Genomic DNA, 17997 nt, shown 5'->3' with positions numbered 1-17997 from the left:
CACTTGCATAAATCACTTGCTTGACCGTTGGACTCACTATTGGTCTCGTATGCTCAATGTGCCAGAGCCTGTCATCACATGCAGGGAAGGCCCCGACTCACCAAGGGATTGAATCATAGAATCATAGAGTTGGAAGAGACCGCAAGGGCCATCGAGTCCAACCCCCTGCCAAGCAGGAAACACCACCAGAGCACTCCTGACATATGGTTGTCAAGCCTCTGCTTAAAGACCTCCAAAGAAGGAGACTCCACCACACTCCTTGGCAGCAAATTCCACTGTCAAACAGCTCTTACTGTCAGGAAGTTCTTCCTAATGTTTAGGTGGAATCTTCTTTCTTGTAGTTTGGAACCATTGCTCCGTGTCCGCTTCTCTGGAGCAGCAGAAAACAACCTTTCTCCCTCCTCTATGTGACATCCTTTTATATATTTGAACATGGCTATCATATCACCCCTTAACCTCCTCTTCTCCAGGCTAAACATGCCCAGCTCCCTTAGCCGTTCCTCATAAGGCATTGTTTCCAGGCATTTGACCATTTTGGTTGCCCTCCTCTGGACACGTTCCAGTTTGTCAGTGTCCTTCTTGAACTGTGGTGCCCAGAACTGGACACAGTACTCCAGGTGAGGTCTGACCAGAGCAGAATACAGTGGCACTATTACTTCCCTTGATCTAGATGCTATACTCCTATTGATGCAGCCCAGAATTGCACTGGCTTTTTTAGCTGCCGCGTCACACTGTTGGTTCATGTCAAGTTTGTGGTCAACCAAGACTCCTAGATCCTTTTCACATGTACTGCTCTCAAGCCAGGTGTCCCCCATCTTGTATTTGTGCCTCTCATTTTTTTTGCCCAAGTGCAATACTTTACATTTCTCCCTGTTAAAATTCATCTTGTTTGTTTTGGCCCAGTTCTCTAATCTGTATGCTACGAACATACCCATAAAAGCCTTTTTTGTTGCTTTTAACCTCTCTAGCAAGCCTGAGTTCATTCTGTGCTTTAGCTTTTCTGACTTTGTGTCTACATGTGCTGGCGATTTGTTTGAATTCCTCTTTGGTGGTTTCCCCCCTTTTCCATTTTTTGTACACATTTTTTAATCTTAACTCAGTTAAACTCAGTTAAAAGTTCTTTAGATAGCCACCCTGGCTTCTTTAGGCACCTTCCATGTTTCCATCTCATTGGTATTGCCTGAAGTTGTGCTTTTACTATCTCCCTCTTAACAAACTCCCAGCCATCATGAACTCCCTTTCCTTTTAGTATTACTGTCCATGGGATCTCACCCAGCACTTCCCTAAGTTTTATGAAGTGTGCTTTCTTAAAGTCAAGAAATTGAGTCCTAGTATGCTTGGCTGCTCCTTTCCGCTGTATAGTAAACTTCAGAAGAGCATGATCACTCGCACCTAATGATCCTTCCACTTCTACCCCACTAACCAGGTCATCAACATTGGTTAGGACCAGATCTAAAATGGCTGTTCCTCTTGTTGCTTCTCCCACTTTCTGGACAATGAAGTTGTCTGCAAGGCCAGTGAGGAATCTGTTTGACCTTATGCTCTTGGCTGAGTTTGACATCCAACAAATATCCAGGTAATTGAAGTCCCCCATTGCTACTATCTCCCTTCCTTTTGCATGCTTGGCCATCTGTTCCAGGAAGGCATCATCTATGTCCTCTGTTTGGCTTGGGGGTCTATAGTAAACTCCCACAATGAGGTCCTTGTTATTCTTCTCTCCTTTCTTGTCTGGTCTGTTTCTCTGAAATAGATTGTATCCCTCCATTCTTACATTCCAATCGTGTGACTTATCCCACCAGGTTTCAGTGATGCCTATTATGTCATATTTAGTTTGCTGTACCAAGAGCTCAAGCTCATCTTGTTTATTTCCCATGCTTTGTGCATTAGTGTACAGACATTGAAGTCCATTAATCATTCCCCCGTGTCTCTTATTTAAGGATTTTTTCCTCCCACCACTAGGTCTGCGTGCTGTTTTCTCCATTTGGTCTATGACATTTGGATGATCATCTTCATCAACTGATAGACTCCTACCTTCAGGAGCACTGTTTCCCTCCCCCACATTAGTCAGTTTAAAGCCCTCCTGATGAGGTTTCTGAGATTTTTGGCAAAAACATTCCTCCCAACCGTTGTGAGGTGCAGCCCATCGCTTGCCAGAAGTCCATCTTCAAGAAACTGCAGTCCGTGATCAAAGAATCCAAACTGTTCCTGTTTACACCATTTGCGAAGCCAGCTGTTCACTTCCACTATTTTTCCCTCTCTCCCTGGGCCACGTCGTTCAACTGGGAGGACAGATGAGATGACAATTTGTGCATTTATTTGCTTCAATTTCCTGCCCAGAGCCTCGTAGTCTCTTTTGATCTTCTGGAGGCTATTGCTTGCAGTGTCAATTGATTGAGACCCATCAATTATCCTCAACTGGTTCAGTTGGCCTGTCAAAGCTTTTCCTGGGTTGTGTCTGCTGTTGCATGCTGACAGCTTCTAGGACCCACAGGTGAGAGTACAGGTTGGGGATTAATGGTGGACCAATCACCCCAGAAGGAGCCCTATATGTCTCCCACGAGAGGTACTATCCCAGCCCCAACACCCTATGACATAATACTATTAATGTATTTGATATCTCAGGAATAAATTTGTGTCTCCAGCAATAAAACTAATAGCTTCATCCTATGAATGAATCAGTGCTAAATATGGAAGGCTGAAGTTTCCATTAAGTACAGTTATATATTGATGTTTAATATTGAGCTTCTTCAGTGTGACACAGATTCCGCATTGAAATAGAGGAGGTACGTCCAGGAGTGAGGCAAATGGAGAAATGACAGTGAGAGAGGCCTGGGCAGAGAATTTACACTAGGATAGTCCTGTGTCAGAAAACGGGAACGAGGTCAGGTGGCACATCATAATTATAAATACTAATTGGGATGAGTGCCAATTGAACTTGATGTGTGTCATATTCCTTTGTTCTCTCCCTTGAAACCCCAACAGGATTTGTCTCCCTGCACTCTGAAGCAGACGATGGAGAAATCAGGCAATAATTCTGGGGGGCCATCTGTAAATTCAAAAGGAATAACAAAGAAACCATTTGAATGTATAGAGTGTGGAAAGAGCTTCTCTCATAGTGGGAAACTTCGACGACATCATCAAACTCACACAGGGGAGAAACCATTTGAATGTATAGAGTGTGGAAAGAGCTTCAGTCAAAGGGGACACTTAAGACAACATCAACGAACTCACACAGGGGAAAAACCATTTGAATGTATAGAGTGTGGAAAGAGCTTCAGTCTAAGGGGAAACCTTAGAATACATCAGCGAACTCACACAGGGGAGAAACCATTCAGATGTATAGAGTGTGGAAAGAGCTTCTCTAATAGTTGGAAACTTCAACGGCATCATCTAACTCACACAGCGGAGAAACCATTCAGATGCATGGAGTGTGGAAAGAGCTTCAGTGATAGTGGACACTATAAACTTCATCAACGAACTCACACAGGGGAAAAACCATTTAAATGTATAGAGTGTGGAAAGAGCTTCACTCAAAGTGGACACTATAGACTACATCAACAAACTCACACAGTGGAGAAACCATTTAAATGTATAGAGTGTGGAAAGAGCTTCAATCAAAGTGAGAAACTTCAACAACATCATCGAACTCACACAGGGAAGAAACCGTTTAAATGTATGCAGTGTGGTAAAAGTTTCAATAAAAGTGGACACTATAAACTACATCAACGAACTCACACAGGGGAGAAACCATTTGAATGTATAGAGTGTGGAAAGAGCTTCAGTCAAAGTGGATACCTTAGAATACATCAGCGAACTCACACAGGGGAAAAACCATTTAAATGCATAGAGTGTGGAAAGAGCTTCAGTCAAAGTGGACACTATAGACTACATCAACAAACTCACACAATGGAGAAACCATTTGAATGTATAGCGTGTGGAAAGAGCTTCAGTCAAAGTGAGAAACTTCAACAACACCATCAAACTCACACAGGGGAGAAACCATTTAAATGCATAGAGTGTGGAAAGAGCTTCAGTCAAAGTGGACACTATAAAGTACATCAGCGAACTCATACAGAGGAAAAACCATTTGAATGTATAGAGTGTGGAAAGAACTTCGCTGATAGTGGGAAACTTCGACATCATCAAACTCACACAGGGGAAAAACCATTTAAATGTATGGAGTGTGGACAGAGCTTCAATCTAAGTGAAACCCTTAGAAAACATCAGCGAACTCACACAGGGGAGAAACCATTTAAATGTATAGAGTGTGGGAAGAGCTTCAGTCAAAGTGGAAACTTAAGACAACATCAACGAACTCACACAGGGGAAAAACCATTTGAATGTATAGAGTGTGGAAAGAGCTTCAGTCATAGTGGACACTGTAAACGACATCAACGAACACACACGGGAAAAACGATTTGACTGCATAGAGTGTGGAAAGAGCTTCAGTTGAAGTGAAAACCTTGGAACACATCATCAAACTAACACAGGGGAGAAACCATTTAAATGTACAGAGTGTGGAAAGAGCTTCTGTTGAAGTGGACAGTATAAAATTCTTCCGCAAATTCACATGGTTGAAACGCTTTAAATGTAAGGAGTACGGAAAGTAATGCGGGTAACATCTTAAAATAGTAGAATACAAGATGCAGTGTAATGTTAGTGAGGGGTGTGTCATCTGGAGAGCTGGTGGTGAATAATGGTGGGCTGAGTGTCACATGGTTTTTGGTCTTTGGTGGAGAGATTGGAAATGTTCATGTGGAAGTGTAGAAGGACAGTTTGATAGACTTTCTTACTCAGGAATTTGCTGATTTTTGGGACTTCCCATTGGATCAAGATGATTTTAAAATTGTGACTGCCTTTAGACTCGGAAGAGGAGGGAGGAAAGAGAAGAATAGAATAAGAGACTGTTTGATTACCCTCCGATCTAAAGAAGAGAGAGACAAAATTTTGGGCTGGGAAAAGGATCACCAATACTGGATGTAGCAAACCTATCCTATGGACTGGACAATTTAGTGAAACCAACAGAAGTAGAGCAACTACAGGGTGCACTTGGAGGAAAATCAAAGTAACCACATCATGGCACTGCAAATATTAAGCTGGAACATTAATGGTTGTAACTATCCCGAGAAAAGACGCAGAGTCTTTCATTTATTGAAAAAGGAACAATTGGACTTGATTTGCCTACAAGAAACACATGTGACTAGGCTACATAGGAAAATTCTGAGCAATAAAAGATTGGGACAAGAATTTATTTCATCAGACAAAGTTAAAAAAAGAGGAGTAGTAATCTATGCAAAGGGGAGCCTATCACCGAAATTTATATTTAAAGACGATCAAGGAAGTCTTGTGGCAATTGAAATTCAATCACAAGGAAAGAAATTTCTAATTGTAGGCATTTATGCACCAAATGAGGGAAAATCGGAATTCTTTAAGAAGCTGCATGAGACTCTGTTGGACTATATGGATTACAATATAATTTTGATGGGGGACATGAATGGAGTGGTTTCTACAAATATGGATAAGGCACAGAGACAGGTAGTCTTCAAGTCAGTACATCGTGACTGTCTCAATCGCTGGAAGAATCCGTCAGTGGGCGTTTCCTGAATTTCTTCCAACATAGAAGTTCTTTCACACCCAATCGACGCCTGCCTTCTCTGCGCGAAAGCTTTCTGCGCAGAGTGGGCTTCCTCAGAGGAGGTCCTGTGCTCTCCCCGCTGGCTTCACTGGAAGAGTCCTGGAGCCTTCTCTCCGCAGCTCCCTCGGACTCCCCTTTCTCCCTGGCGTCACGTCTATCTCCTTCCCCAGCGGAAGCTTCCTCTCTCCCTTTGCTGGTTCCCTCTCCAGCATCATTAGGGAGCCTCAACACCACCCTTGGCTCCGATGGCAGTTTCCTGACATCCACCTCCCTCCCAGGGCCTCCCCACCCCCGCCTTGTTTCTGGGTGGTGAAGCGGGAAACCCCTGGAACTAACTATTCCCTCCCTCAGATGATTCAAACATCGTTCTCCACCTGCTGCTGTCTCTGTCTTCTGGCCTATCTCCCCAATCTGAGTCCTCTTCCTCTGATACCTCCCTTCCCTCTCCCTCTGAAGGAGGATACCCCATAAATTCTTTTTCATCATCCGTGGTCCCAAATTGCTCCTCTCAAAATCTTTCCAACGGTTTCGGTTTCCTTGGAAACCGGCGATGAAACTCCCCCAGCAGACACTCATCCCTTATCTCTCCTGCAGGGACCCACGTGTTTTCTGACTCAGGCTCTCCCTCCCAAGCTACCAAATATTCCACCTGCCTCCCCTTCCAACTTGAGTCAAGAATTTCCACTGCCTGACCACTGAGTTCCCTCTCCTCCACCTTTGGGTGACTGGGGATCTCTCTCTCTCTCGCCCCGGAAACTCCCTCCCTTCTCGGTATGGTGAAAGTAAAGACCGGTGGAACACTGGATGCAACTTCATGTTGGTTGGCAGTTTGAGTCTGAAAGCCACAGGATTCACCTGCTGCGTTACCTCAAAAGGTCCCAGTCGCCTTGGCCGTAATTTTTTACAACCTCCCTTGAACGGTAGCCCTTTGGTTGACAACCACACCCGGTCCCCAACCCTTATGGTCTCCCCTTCTCTGCGGTGCTTGTCTGCCTGCCTCTTGTACTCTTCCTTGGCCCTCTCCAGTCAAAACAAAATAAAAAAATTCCTTACAGTAGCACCTTAAAGACCAACTAAATTAGTTCTAGGTATGAGCTTTCGTGTGCATGCACACTTCTTCAGATTCTTCAGTGGTATTTTTTTATTTTGTTTTGACTATGGCAGACCAACACGGCTACCTATCTATAATTGGCCCTCTCCACACAAACTTCTTCTTGCTACTGAGACAATCGGTGATAGGTGCAGTCAAGTGCGTGAAGTTATTGATGAACTTCCTATAGAAATTTGCAAACCCCAGGAACCTCTGCACGTCCTTCCAGTTCTTAGGAGTCTTCCATTCCAGCACCGCCTGCACCTTGCTTGGGTCCATGGCTAAGCCCTTGTCTGACAACCTGTAACCCAGGAATTCGACCTCTCGGGCATGGAATTGGCACTTCTCCAGCTTCACCCACAACTGGTGCTCCTGCAACCTCTTCAGCACTTCTCTGACATCTTTTACATGCTGTTCCTCATTCTCCGAGTAGATCAGGACGTCATCTAGGAAAGCCACGCAGTTCTTGTACAAGAGGGACCCCAACACGTGGTGCATGAACGATTGAAAACATGCAGAGCCCGATTGTAATCCGAAGGGCATAACTAAATACTCAAAAGCCCCCAGGGGGGTGAACATGGTGGTTTTCCATTCATCCCCTTCCCTTATCCTAATTAAATTGTACGCCCCTCGAAGATCCAACTTGGTAAAAACCTTTCCCTTCCTTACCCTGGTCAAAATGTCATCAATTCTGGGCATTGGGAAGGTCACCGGCTCCGATATCGAGTTTAACCTCCTATAATCACAAATTAATCTAAGTTCTTTTGAGTCTCTCTTGTCCACAAAGAACACTGGACTGCCCCCCACCGCCCTCGATTCTCTTATGAAATCCCTCTTCAGGTTCTTGTCGATAAACTTCCGCAACTCCTGCATTTCTCTGTCCGACATGGCATACAGCTTACCCACTGGCAGCTGAGCCCCTGGGAGTAGGTTGATTTGACAGTCAAAGGACCTATGGGGGGCAGCCTATCCGCCTCCTTCTCACTGAAGACTTCTTTCAAATCAGCGTATTGTGGCGGCACCCTCATCTTTTCCTCTGCCTCCATCCCTGCCACTCTGGCTACGGCCATCCTCGGGGTCTCCCCCCCCCCCCCATGGCAGTGTTCTACACAGTGAGCTGACCCAAAGGATACTGTGCGCTGGTGCCATCCCACTACCGGATCATGCAGCGCCAACCAGCTCATTCCCAGTATGATTGGCGGCCCGGCCAGTGTGGCTACATGAAATGCAATTGTCTCAGTATGCCTGGGAGGAGTTTGGTGTGTCACTTCTCCCCCCAGGAGTTCCCTCCCATCTATGGTCGTTACTTGCAAGGGGCGCTCCAAAGGCAACAGCTGGAGTTGGTGCTCTAGTGCAAAGTCCTTGCTAAAGAAATTGCAGGAACTGCCTGAGTCCAGCAGTGCCTTCACCTTAATAGGATGTCCGTTGGGAAGCTCTAGCTCCACCTCTATGGCTATGGCTGACCGGGGGGGGGTCTGGTTTGGGCACTCTTACTGGTTGTTTGCCTGGCTGCTGTGCCCGCTGATCGGCAGCCAAGCGCTCTCGTTTCCCTGCTGTGAATTCCCCTACCTCCTCACTGCCCGCTGCCCCCACCATCCCTTGCCAAGCCTTTCTCTGAGGGCACACCCTGGCAAAATGTCCCGGCTGTTGGCAGAGAAAACACTTCCTGGTCGTTTTCCCCTCCTTTTTGTGCACCTCGCCGGAGTTTGAAACCCCCTGCGCGCGCACCTCCAATTTCCATTGGCTCCTCTGGCTGGGAAGGTGGCGCCGGCATTTCAGGAATCCGGTTGTCATGCCAACGCTCTGCTCTCCCTTCCCGCCTCTCTAAAGCCCGCGCCTCTTGTTGTATTCCAATCGCCAGCGCCATTTTGGTCAGCTGATCCACCGATTGCGGGCAGGGCGAGCGGGAAAGTTCGTCCTTAACCCAAGGGGCTAAGCCTTCCTCAAACAGCATCTGAATAGGTTCCCAACTCACTTCCCACCCAAGTTTGTGGATTAGCATCGAAAACCGCACCCAGTACTCTCTAACTGATTGGCTCCCTTGCTTGCAAGCCATCAGTTCTCTGTGCGCCACGCTCTGCTCCACTTCACTCGAAAACGTGATCCATGGCGCTAAAAAACTTCTTCAGGTCTTTTAAGGCAGCATTGTCCGATGCCATCAAGGGTCTAACCCAATCCCTGGCGCCGTCTTGAAGAGGCCCTATCACATAGGCAACTCTTGCACCATCGTCCACAAAATCATCATACTGCAGTTCCAGCGCATACTGCACCTCCGTCTTAAAAGCATTATAGTCCCTCGGATCGCCCCCAAACTTGTGCACCAGTCCCGGTACCTTCCTTGCAATGGGGGTGGGTTTCCCCTGAGCATCCTGAGACCGCCTTTTGTCTAGCCGCGCTGCTAGTAAAGCCAGCTGTTGCTCCAAATCTCTGTTTCTCTCCTCCAGAGTTGGTCCTCCCCTGGCTCCCTCTCCGGCGCCTGCTCCTCCTCCAGTCTGACTCATGATGTTCCCTCCGCACAAACAACGTCAAAGACTGACGGATGGCTGAAATGGGGTATGGGGTTGCTTGTGCGTAAAGCGCAAACTGCTCCGAGCTGAGTAGTTTGGTTAAAACTTTCCACAGGCTGGACAGTCAGTACATCGTGACTGTCTCAATCGCTGGAAGAATCCGTCAGTGGGCGTTTCCTGAATTTCTTCCAACATAGAAGTTCTTTCACACCCAATCGACGCCTGCCTTCTCTGCGCGAAAGCTTTCTGCGCAGAGTGGGCGTCCCCAGAGGAGGTCCCGTGCTCTCCCCGCTGGCTTCACTGGAAGAGTCCTGGAGCCTTCTCTCCACAGCTCCCTCGGACTCCCCTTTCTCCCTGGCGTCACGTCTATCTCCTTCCCCAGCGGAAGCTTCCTCTCTCCCTTTGCTGGTTCCCTCTCCAGCACCATTAGGGAGCCTCAGCAGCACCCTTGGCTCCGATGGCAGTTTCCTGACACCTTTGACAACATTTCTGGGAGCTTCATGAAGAAAGATCTACAAGGGATGGGGGTTGGTCAAGGGTTTGAAAATGGTATAGGTGCAATTTATTCAGAACAAAAGGCTAAGTTAATTGTGAACAATGTAGTGAGAGAAGAATTTAAGATAGAGAAAGGAACATGACAAGGTTGCCCAATCTCTCCATTGCTTTTCATATCAGTCCTGGAGGTCCTTTTAAATATGATTAAAAGGTAAAGGTACCCCTGCCCGTACGGGCCAGTCTTGACAGACTCTGGGGTTGTGCGCCCATCTCACTTAAGAGGCCAGGGGCCAGCGCTGTCCGGAGACACTTCCGGGTCACGTGGCCAGCGTGACATCGCTGCTCTGGCGAGCCAGAGCCGCACACGGAAACGCCGTTTACCTTCCCGCTGGTAAGCGGTCCCTATTTATCTACTTGCACCCGGAGGTGCTTTCGAACTGCTAGGTTGGCAGGCGCTGGGACCGAGCAGTGGGAGCGCACCCCGCCGCAGGGATTCGAACCGCCGACCTTTTGATCGGCAAGCCCTAGGCGCTGAGGCTTTAACCCACAGCGCCACCTGCGTCCCTCTTTAAATATGATTAGAAGGGACCAATTGGTTAAAGGTATACAAGTCGGAGCTAAACAGTACAAGTTGAAAGCATTTGCTGATGATTTGGTATTGACATTACAGGAGCCAGAGTCTAGTACTAAAAGAGTACTGGCAGTAATTCAAGAATTTGGCCAGGTAGCAGGTTTTAAGCTGAACAAAATGAAAACTAAGGTGCTAGAGAAAAACCTAACAGGGATTGAGAGAGAGAGGTTCCAGAAAGAGACAGGATTAACATTGGTTAAGAAAGTGAAATAGTTAGGGGTTAATATGACAGCTAAAAATGTGAATTTAAGGATAACTATGAAAAATGTTGGACGGAAGTGAAAAAGGATTTAGAAATATGGTCAAATTGAAGTTATCAATGCTGGGCCGAATTGCTGCGATAAAAATGAATGTATTGCCTAGAATGCTGTTTTTGTTTCAAGCATTGCAAATTATTGATAAAATGGATTATTTCAAGAAGTGGCAGAGAGATATTTCTAGATTTGTCTGGCAGGGCAAGAAACCTCAAATAAAATTTAAGATATTAACAGATGCGAAAGAAAGAGGTGGATTTGCCCTGCCAGACTTTAAACTTTATTATGAATCAGCCGCGTTTTGCTGGCTGGGAGAATGGTTGCTTCTTGAAAACACTGACGTGCTGGGCTTAGAAGGTTTCAATAATGTATTTGGATGGCATGCATATTTGTGGTATGATAAGGTCAAAGCACATAAAGCATTTAAAAATCATATTGTCAGGAAAGCTTTGTTTAATGTTTGGACAAGATATAAGGATTTGCTTGAAAATAGAACTCCAAGGTGGCTGTCTCCAATGGAAGCGAAGGCTCAGAAAAAACTCAATATGGAGGCCAAATGGCCGAAATATTGGGAAATATTGGAACAAGAGGGAGATAGATTGAAACTACAGAGTTTTGAAAAACTAAAAAACAAAGTGTGTGATTGGCTCCATTATTATCAAATAATGGAGGCATATAATCTGGATAAAAAAATTGGTTTTCAGGTGGAAAAATCAAAATTGGAAACACAGCTGTTAGACCCCAAAAGTAAGAATTTGTCAAGAATGTATAACTTGCTGTTGAAATGGAACACCCAGGATGAGACGGTGAAATCAGCTATGATTAAATGGGCACAGGATGTTGGACATAATATTATGATGGCTGACTGGGAACAGTTATGTACCACAGGTATCAAATTCACGGCATGTAATGCCTTAAGAGAGAATATAATGAAAATGATCTATAGGTAGTACATGACACCAGTCAAGCTTGCAAAAATTTACCACTTGCCTGATAATAAATGTTGGAAATGTAAAGAGACTGAAGGTACATTCTTTCACCTTTGGTGGACATGCCCAAGGATCAAGACCTTCTGGGAAATGATCTATAATGAAATAAAAAAGGTATTTAAATATACTTTTCTGAAGAAACCAGAGGCCTTCCTCCTGGGCATGGTCGGCCAATTGGTGCCAAAGAAGGACAGAACTTTCTTTATGTATGCCACAACAGCAGCAAGAATACTCATCGCAAAGTATTGGAAGACACAAGATCTACCCACTCGGGAAGAATGGCAGATGAAGATGATGGACCTCATGGAAATGGCGGAAATGACTGGCAGAATCTGAGACCAGGGAGAAGAGTTGGTGGAAGAAGATTGGAAGAAATTTAAAGTTTATTTACAGAAATATAGTAAAATTAAGGAATGTTAGAAGGAGGCTGGAATGAAGTTATGTGACTTTAGCAGAATATTATAAAGGATTTAAGTAAAAATAGATTGTTGAAGGAAAGAAGGAAAGGTAAAGTTATATTATGTTAAGATAAATTAATGGGAAAAAAATATGGGAAAGATGGAAAGGATTTGCTGAAATAGCTAATTGAAGTAGATTACAAAAAAGGGAGGTGTGAGGAGGTCAAAGAAACAAGTAAATGAAAGTTAAGTTATGGAAGGTTTGTTGTATTTTGTGTGTGTGTGTGTGTGTATTTTTTGTCTAATTGTTTTTATTTTTTCTGTTTTTCTGTTGTTGTCTCTTTTCTCTATTGTATTGTTTAAAACTTTAATAAATATTTTTTAAAAAGAGGAAATGTTCATATTTGAATTTGGTATGTGAGAGTTGTGAAAAGTGGAGTGTGATACTTTTTGTGTTGCTTTGGATGTACAGTTGTTTAATATACGAAGAGTCGCATCACTCCCATTCTTATAATTGCAATAAAGGAACAATTAAGACACAGAAATCTGAAAGCATCTTCCTACATGCAGATGGTAGTCTTGAAACCCTTGTATATAGTTTATATTGTACAAATTAAATGTGTTACTGCACTTCCTCATTTTTGGCTACGTCAAGGGTGCAGTGTTGAAATAAAACATTATCTCTGCTGGCATCATATAGCTTGTAGCCGGGACCCAGATACGAAGCCTGCTTGCACCCGTGACTGGAACAAAGTGGTAGTCTAAATGTGGTTTGCCTTTTTAGTTTTATAAGATATGAAACTCGCTTATGCTTGCAATTGGAACCCATAGTGGTTAACACACAATACTAGGGCAGCTTTCGGTGTTCTGCTTTTGTCAATAGGTAAATTCTGGGATTGGGGCTTTGACCAAATAAGGGCCCTCCAGCCAATTGGAGGACAGAGGAGGGACATTTGCCTCGGGGGGGGGGGGAGGATAAATGCCTGTGTTGTTCTGACCTGGCTGTGCCTGAATAGCTCCCCCATGCTTGCAGAGATGCTTTTCTTTAAATAAACTTTGCTACTTCACCAATGGGCTCAGAATTTATATGAAAGGCTTCTAGGGCTTTCAGCTTTAGGAGCCAGTGTTCTATTCCTCACACAGAGCAGAGAGTGGGCACCGCCAGAGCCTCTGGCAGCAAAGTGCCCGGCGGTGGCACAGGTGTGTGTTAAATGCTTCACTGTAAGCTCATAACCAATTATCCCCCAAATAAGAGACACAGGGGAGAAACCATACGGATGATGATTATGTGGAAAGATGTTCAGGCAGGTCCCAAACTTGGAATGCTAGTAGGAAAGGATATGTTGAATAAGTGATATCCTTCCTTCACTCACGCTAGTGAGTGATGCAGCAGAGCAGTTTCCCCTCAATATAGCAGGAAGATAGTTTGCAGATTCGTTTGAATCTCTTTAGTTAAGTCATCCAATCTGGCTTGCCCAGATGGATTATTCCTCGTGTCCCCTTTTATCCCTCCTAAAAGACACAAGAGTCTTTCCTTAAAAAGTAACAAACTTTTTACTCACATTCCAGTTCACAATTTGATCCCTGAAAGGCCGGCTTTACTTTAGCGTTAACATTAAGCATTAACATTAAGCGTTGTTAGGTGTCAGCTTCGTTCTGGAGCTGACAGAGGCTGGGAATCCAAGCAGGCAAAGGGAGATAAGGACACTGTAATTCGAGCTGGAATGGGAGACGGAGGGGGGGGCACCCGAGTGGCATAGCTTCAGAGAACAGAGAGCAAGCAGCAGATACCAATCTTAGCTCAGAGACAAAAGGAGAGAGGCCAGGAATGTTGTTGTTGTTTAGTCGTTTAGTCGTGTCCGACTCTTCGTGACCCCATGGACCAGAGCACGCCAGGCCCTCCTGTCTTCCGCTGCCTCCTGCAGTTTGGTCAAACACTATCCAGCCATCTCGTCCTCTGTCGTCCCTTTCTCCTTGTGCCCTCCATCTTTCCCAACATCAGGGTCTTCTCCAGGGAGTCTTCTCTTCTCATGCAGTAGCCAAGGTATTGGAGCCTCAGCTTCACGATCTGTCCTTCCAGTGAGCACTCAGGGCTGATTTCCTTAAGAATGGATAGGTTTGATCTTCTTGCAGTCCATATGACTCGCAAGAGTCTCCTCCAGCACCATAATTCAAAAGCATCCATTCTTGGGTGATCAGCCTTCTTTATGGTCCAGCTCTCACTTCCATACATTACTACTAGGAAAACCATAGCTTTTACTATACGGACCTTTGTTGGCAAGGTGATGTCTCTGCTTTTTAAGATGCTGTCTAGGTTTGTCATTGCTTTTCTCCCAAGAAGCAGGCGTATTTTAATTTTGTGACTGCTGTCACCATCTGCAGCGATCATGGCGCCCAAGAAAGTAAAATCTCTCACTGCCTCCATTTCTTCCCCTTCTATTTGCCAGGAGGTGATGGGACCACTGGTCATGATCTTCATATTTTTGATGTTGAGCTTCAGACCATATTTTTGCGCTCTTCTCTTTCACCCTCAATAAATAGTTCTGCTGGATTTCTCAGAGGCCTTTAATACCATTGACCACAACAACCTCCTGGAACGTGAAGAGGAGCTGGGAGCTGGCGGCACTGTTATGCAGTGGGTCCGCTCCTTTCTCCTGGGTCGTATCCAAAAGGTGGTGTTGGGGGATGAGTGTTGGACCCCTGGGCTCTCACTTGTGGGGTGCCACAGGGTTCCATCCTCTTCCGCATGCTGCTGGGAGAGATCTTCAAGGGGGTGGGCTGGGTGTTCATCAATATGTGGATGATACCTAGTTCTACCTCTCTTTCAAATTGGAACCAGTGAAGGTGGTGAAAGTCCTGTGTGAGTGTCTGGAGGCAGTTGCAGGATATATAGCGGATAACGGATTGAGGTTGAATCCTGACAAGACAGATGTACTGTTTTGGGGGACGGGGCAGGCAAGATTGGAGAATTTCTGGTCCTGAAAGGGGTAACTGTGCCCCTGAAGGACCAGGTGTGCAGCCTGGGAGTCATTTTGGACTCACAGCTGTGCATGGAGGCACAGGTCAATTCTGTTTCCATGGCAGTGTCTACTAGCTGCCTCTGGTATGCAGGCTGAGACCCTACCTGCCAGCGGACTGTCTCACCAGTTATCTCCCGCTTGGACTACTGCAATGCATTCTACGTGGGGCTACCTTTGAAGGTGACCTGGAAACGACATCTAATGCAGAATGCGGCAGCTATACAGGTGACTGGTAGCGGCCAAGACCACATAACAACACCATTCTTGAAAGACCCACACTGGCTCCCAGTATGTTTTCAAGCACAATTGAAAGTGTTGGTGCTGACCTTTAAACCCTAAATGGCCTCAGCCCAGTAGACCTGAAGGAGCATTTCCACCCCCATCGTTTTGCCTGGACAATGAGGTCCAGCTCCGAGGGCCTTCTGGCGGTTCCCTCACTGTGAGAAGCGAAGTTACAGGGAGCCAGGCAGAGGGCCGTCTCAGTAGTGGCGCCCGCTCTGTGGAAAGCCCTCCCATCATATATCAAAGAAATAAACAACTACCTGATGTTTAGAAGACATCTGAAGGCAGCTCTGTTTAAGGAAGGTTTTAATGATTGATGTTTTCATGTATTTTTTAATATTCTGTTGGAAGCCACCCAGAATGGCTGGGGTTAATAATAATAATAATAATAATAATAATAATTTTGAACTAATTTTTAGTCATGCTTCTGGGGAATCTTCCTGCAAGCAGACCACTGCGTACACAAGGGTTTCACAAACCTGGGTTTCCATCTATTTTTGGAAGATAACTGCTAAAGACATAGGAAAAACAATCATTGGAAAACAAATAAATATATATATTTATTTATATAAATAAATAATAATAATAAGAATATATATTTATGAAGACAACCCAGTTTAGGGAAGTTTTTTATGTTGATGTTTCATCGTGTAAATAAATAATAATAGTCACACATACGTATATACGTATATTATTTAAACTACACAAATAATTGTAATAAATCAGCACGGCCCCTGCGTCTTATGACTGCCTCCTTATTACCTAGCCCAGTCTTAAGGAGACATGGATTATGTCCTCCTTCTTCTTCTGGCCTTTTTGAGGAGCCAGGAAGAGTCTCCGTAAGACCCTCAACTTAACTCTATTAAAATGATACAATAACAAAAGTAAGTAAGGGGAAATAAGTGTGCAGCTGCCACCCTGCTGTGGAGGGAAACGTAAATCCATCAGCTCATACACAACTAGGAAGCCCCCCACTCCCGCCCCCATTTCCACTCTCCGCTGGGGGGAGAGAGGCGACTTGGGGGGAGGAGGGGCCAAGAGCAGGAGGCCAGAGGCAGCGCCATCTCTTCCTGTTTCCATCCCAACACAGGCAAGGGCTGCTCTGCGAACGTAGCTCTAGAGGCGCGCGCCTTCGACAAGGAACCCGAAGTGTCTATAGGTCGGAAGTTTCCAGGGGGCCCAAAGGACCCCTGGGAAAGTGGGAGGTTTTCCGAAGGGGAGGAGGGGTGTGGGTTGACTCGTTCCCCCCACCCCCCTACTCCGCTTTATTTTGGGGGGAAGGACACCGGAACAGCGAGCAAGGGAGGCGGAGGTCCAGAGAGGACAAAGAGGTAAGGAGGCTGCGGGGGGAAAGGGGGCGATTTAGGGGGAAGGGAAAGAGGAGAAGACAGAGACCCCTCCCGGGAACAGAGCCATAGCTAGGGGGGTGGCCAGCCGGGGGTGGCGGCTGTTTTTTGCACCAGGTGACGCCTCCAGCAGGGCGCCGTTGAGGATGTCTTTGTGGGGACGCAAATATCCCCAATTTGGTCTTTGACTCGGGGGAAATCCAGCCTAGTTTCACCCCTGCCCGCAAAAAAGCCCCTCTCCTGGGCCTCATAAGCAGGGGCTCCGATCCCCGCAATCCTGCTGCGAAGCGGGGGCCCAACACCTGCAGGGATTGCGTGGCAGGATCTCCTTTGCAGCCCCCCACCCACCCGTGTTTCTTTTTCCTGGGGGTCCAGGAGGTGCTCAAGGCCCCCGATCCATGCACTCCAGCTGCCATCTCCTTTGCAGCGCCCTCCCCTCCGCACGAGTCTCTTTTCCCCGGGGGCTCAAGCCATTCTCGGCAGCCCTGCACCCCTTGGGCGCCTTTGCGAGAAGGAAAACGTGATGCCCACCAACGGGGTCCCCCCCCCCCTGGATTTGATCCCAGGACCCAAACATGAGGCGCCCCGCTCTCTGCCGTTCCCCGCCTGGCCGGAATCCCTCAAGGCGCAGGAGCGGAGTCCACGAAAGGGTTAAAGGAAGTGAAATAGGGCTGGATAGAGACCCCCCTCCCTCTCCCGCCTCCCTGCCCGTCTTGGGAGGCTCCTCCGGATGGAGAGGTTGGTGCGCAGAGGGCGAGGGGTGAGCGGTGCCAAGGGGGTCTCTGGGGACGGAGGGAGGAGGGCAGAGGAAACTGGGGGGCTGAGGGAGGAATGGCAGCATCCCTGGGAGATAGAAGCCCAGCAGAGCAGAGAGGGAGGGAGGGAGGGAGGGAGGGAGACTCTTCCTTTTGGAGAGATGTCTCCATCCTTGGGCAGCGGAGGAGGAATCTCCGCTGGTGGGTCTCCCTTGGCTTCTCCCTCCTGCCCAGGAATCTGCCACTCCTTCAAGTCAACCGGAGAGAGAGAGTTGTCCCTGATGGTGGGGTTTTTTCCACTGATTCCCCCCCCCCCCAATTTCCCCCATGGAAGCTCCATCCTCTCCCCACTGATCCTCGAAAGCTACTGCATGGCTGGCTGTGGGCTGCCTTATACCAAGTCAAACCCTTGGTCCACCTTGGAGAGCAGAAGAGAGAAAAAGGTGGAAGGTCCTGGGAGGGAGGGGGGAGGCCTTCTCCAAAGCGGCTCTTTGCTTCTGGAAGCCCCGCCCAGGAAGTAGCCAGAGACCTCTTCCTCTCTCTCAGGCTCCCATCCTTAAGTGTTTCCACTGCATGGTTCATCAGTGGTGCTGAT

The 17997-nt window shown here is 46.7% G+C and overlaps 1 protein-coding gene and 1 long non-coding RNA gene across 5 annotated transcripts in view; both read left to right on the top strand.

Moving 5' to 3' along the window:
- Positions 1 to 17997, top strand: part of LOC307207930 (uncharacterized protein) — a 50332-nt gene that overhangs the window by 4519 nt on the left and 27816 nt on the right. Inside the window, exon 1 of one of the 4 annotated variants that reach the window (XM_079962266.1) lies at positions 15959 to 16632. The exons of the other annotated variants lie outside the window; for them this stretch is intronic. The gene's annotated coding sequence lies outside the window, so the exon portion shown is untranslated. Of the gene's footprint in view, positions 1 to 15958; positions 16633 to 17997 lie in introns of those variants that run through there. 4 annotated transcript variants of the gene reach the window in all.
- LOC307209177 lies at positions 4471 to 12394 on the top strand. The gene is made up of 2 exons (XR_013835383.1): positions 4471 to 9938; positions 10313 to 12394. It is a non-coding gene; the product is annotated as an uncharacterized lncRNA (long non-coding RNA).

Source organism: Podarcis cretensis (genome assembly GCF_951804945.1).
Source record: "Podarcis cretensis genome assembly, chromosome: 2".
Taxonomy (NCBI): Eukaryota; Metazoa; Chordata; class Lepidosauria; order Squamata; family Lacertidae; genus Podarcis; species Podarcis cretensis.
This window is presented reverse-complemented; position numbering and strand designations above follow the sequence as displayed.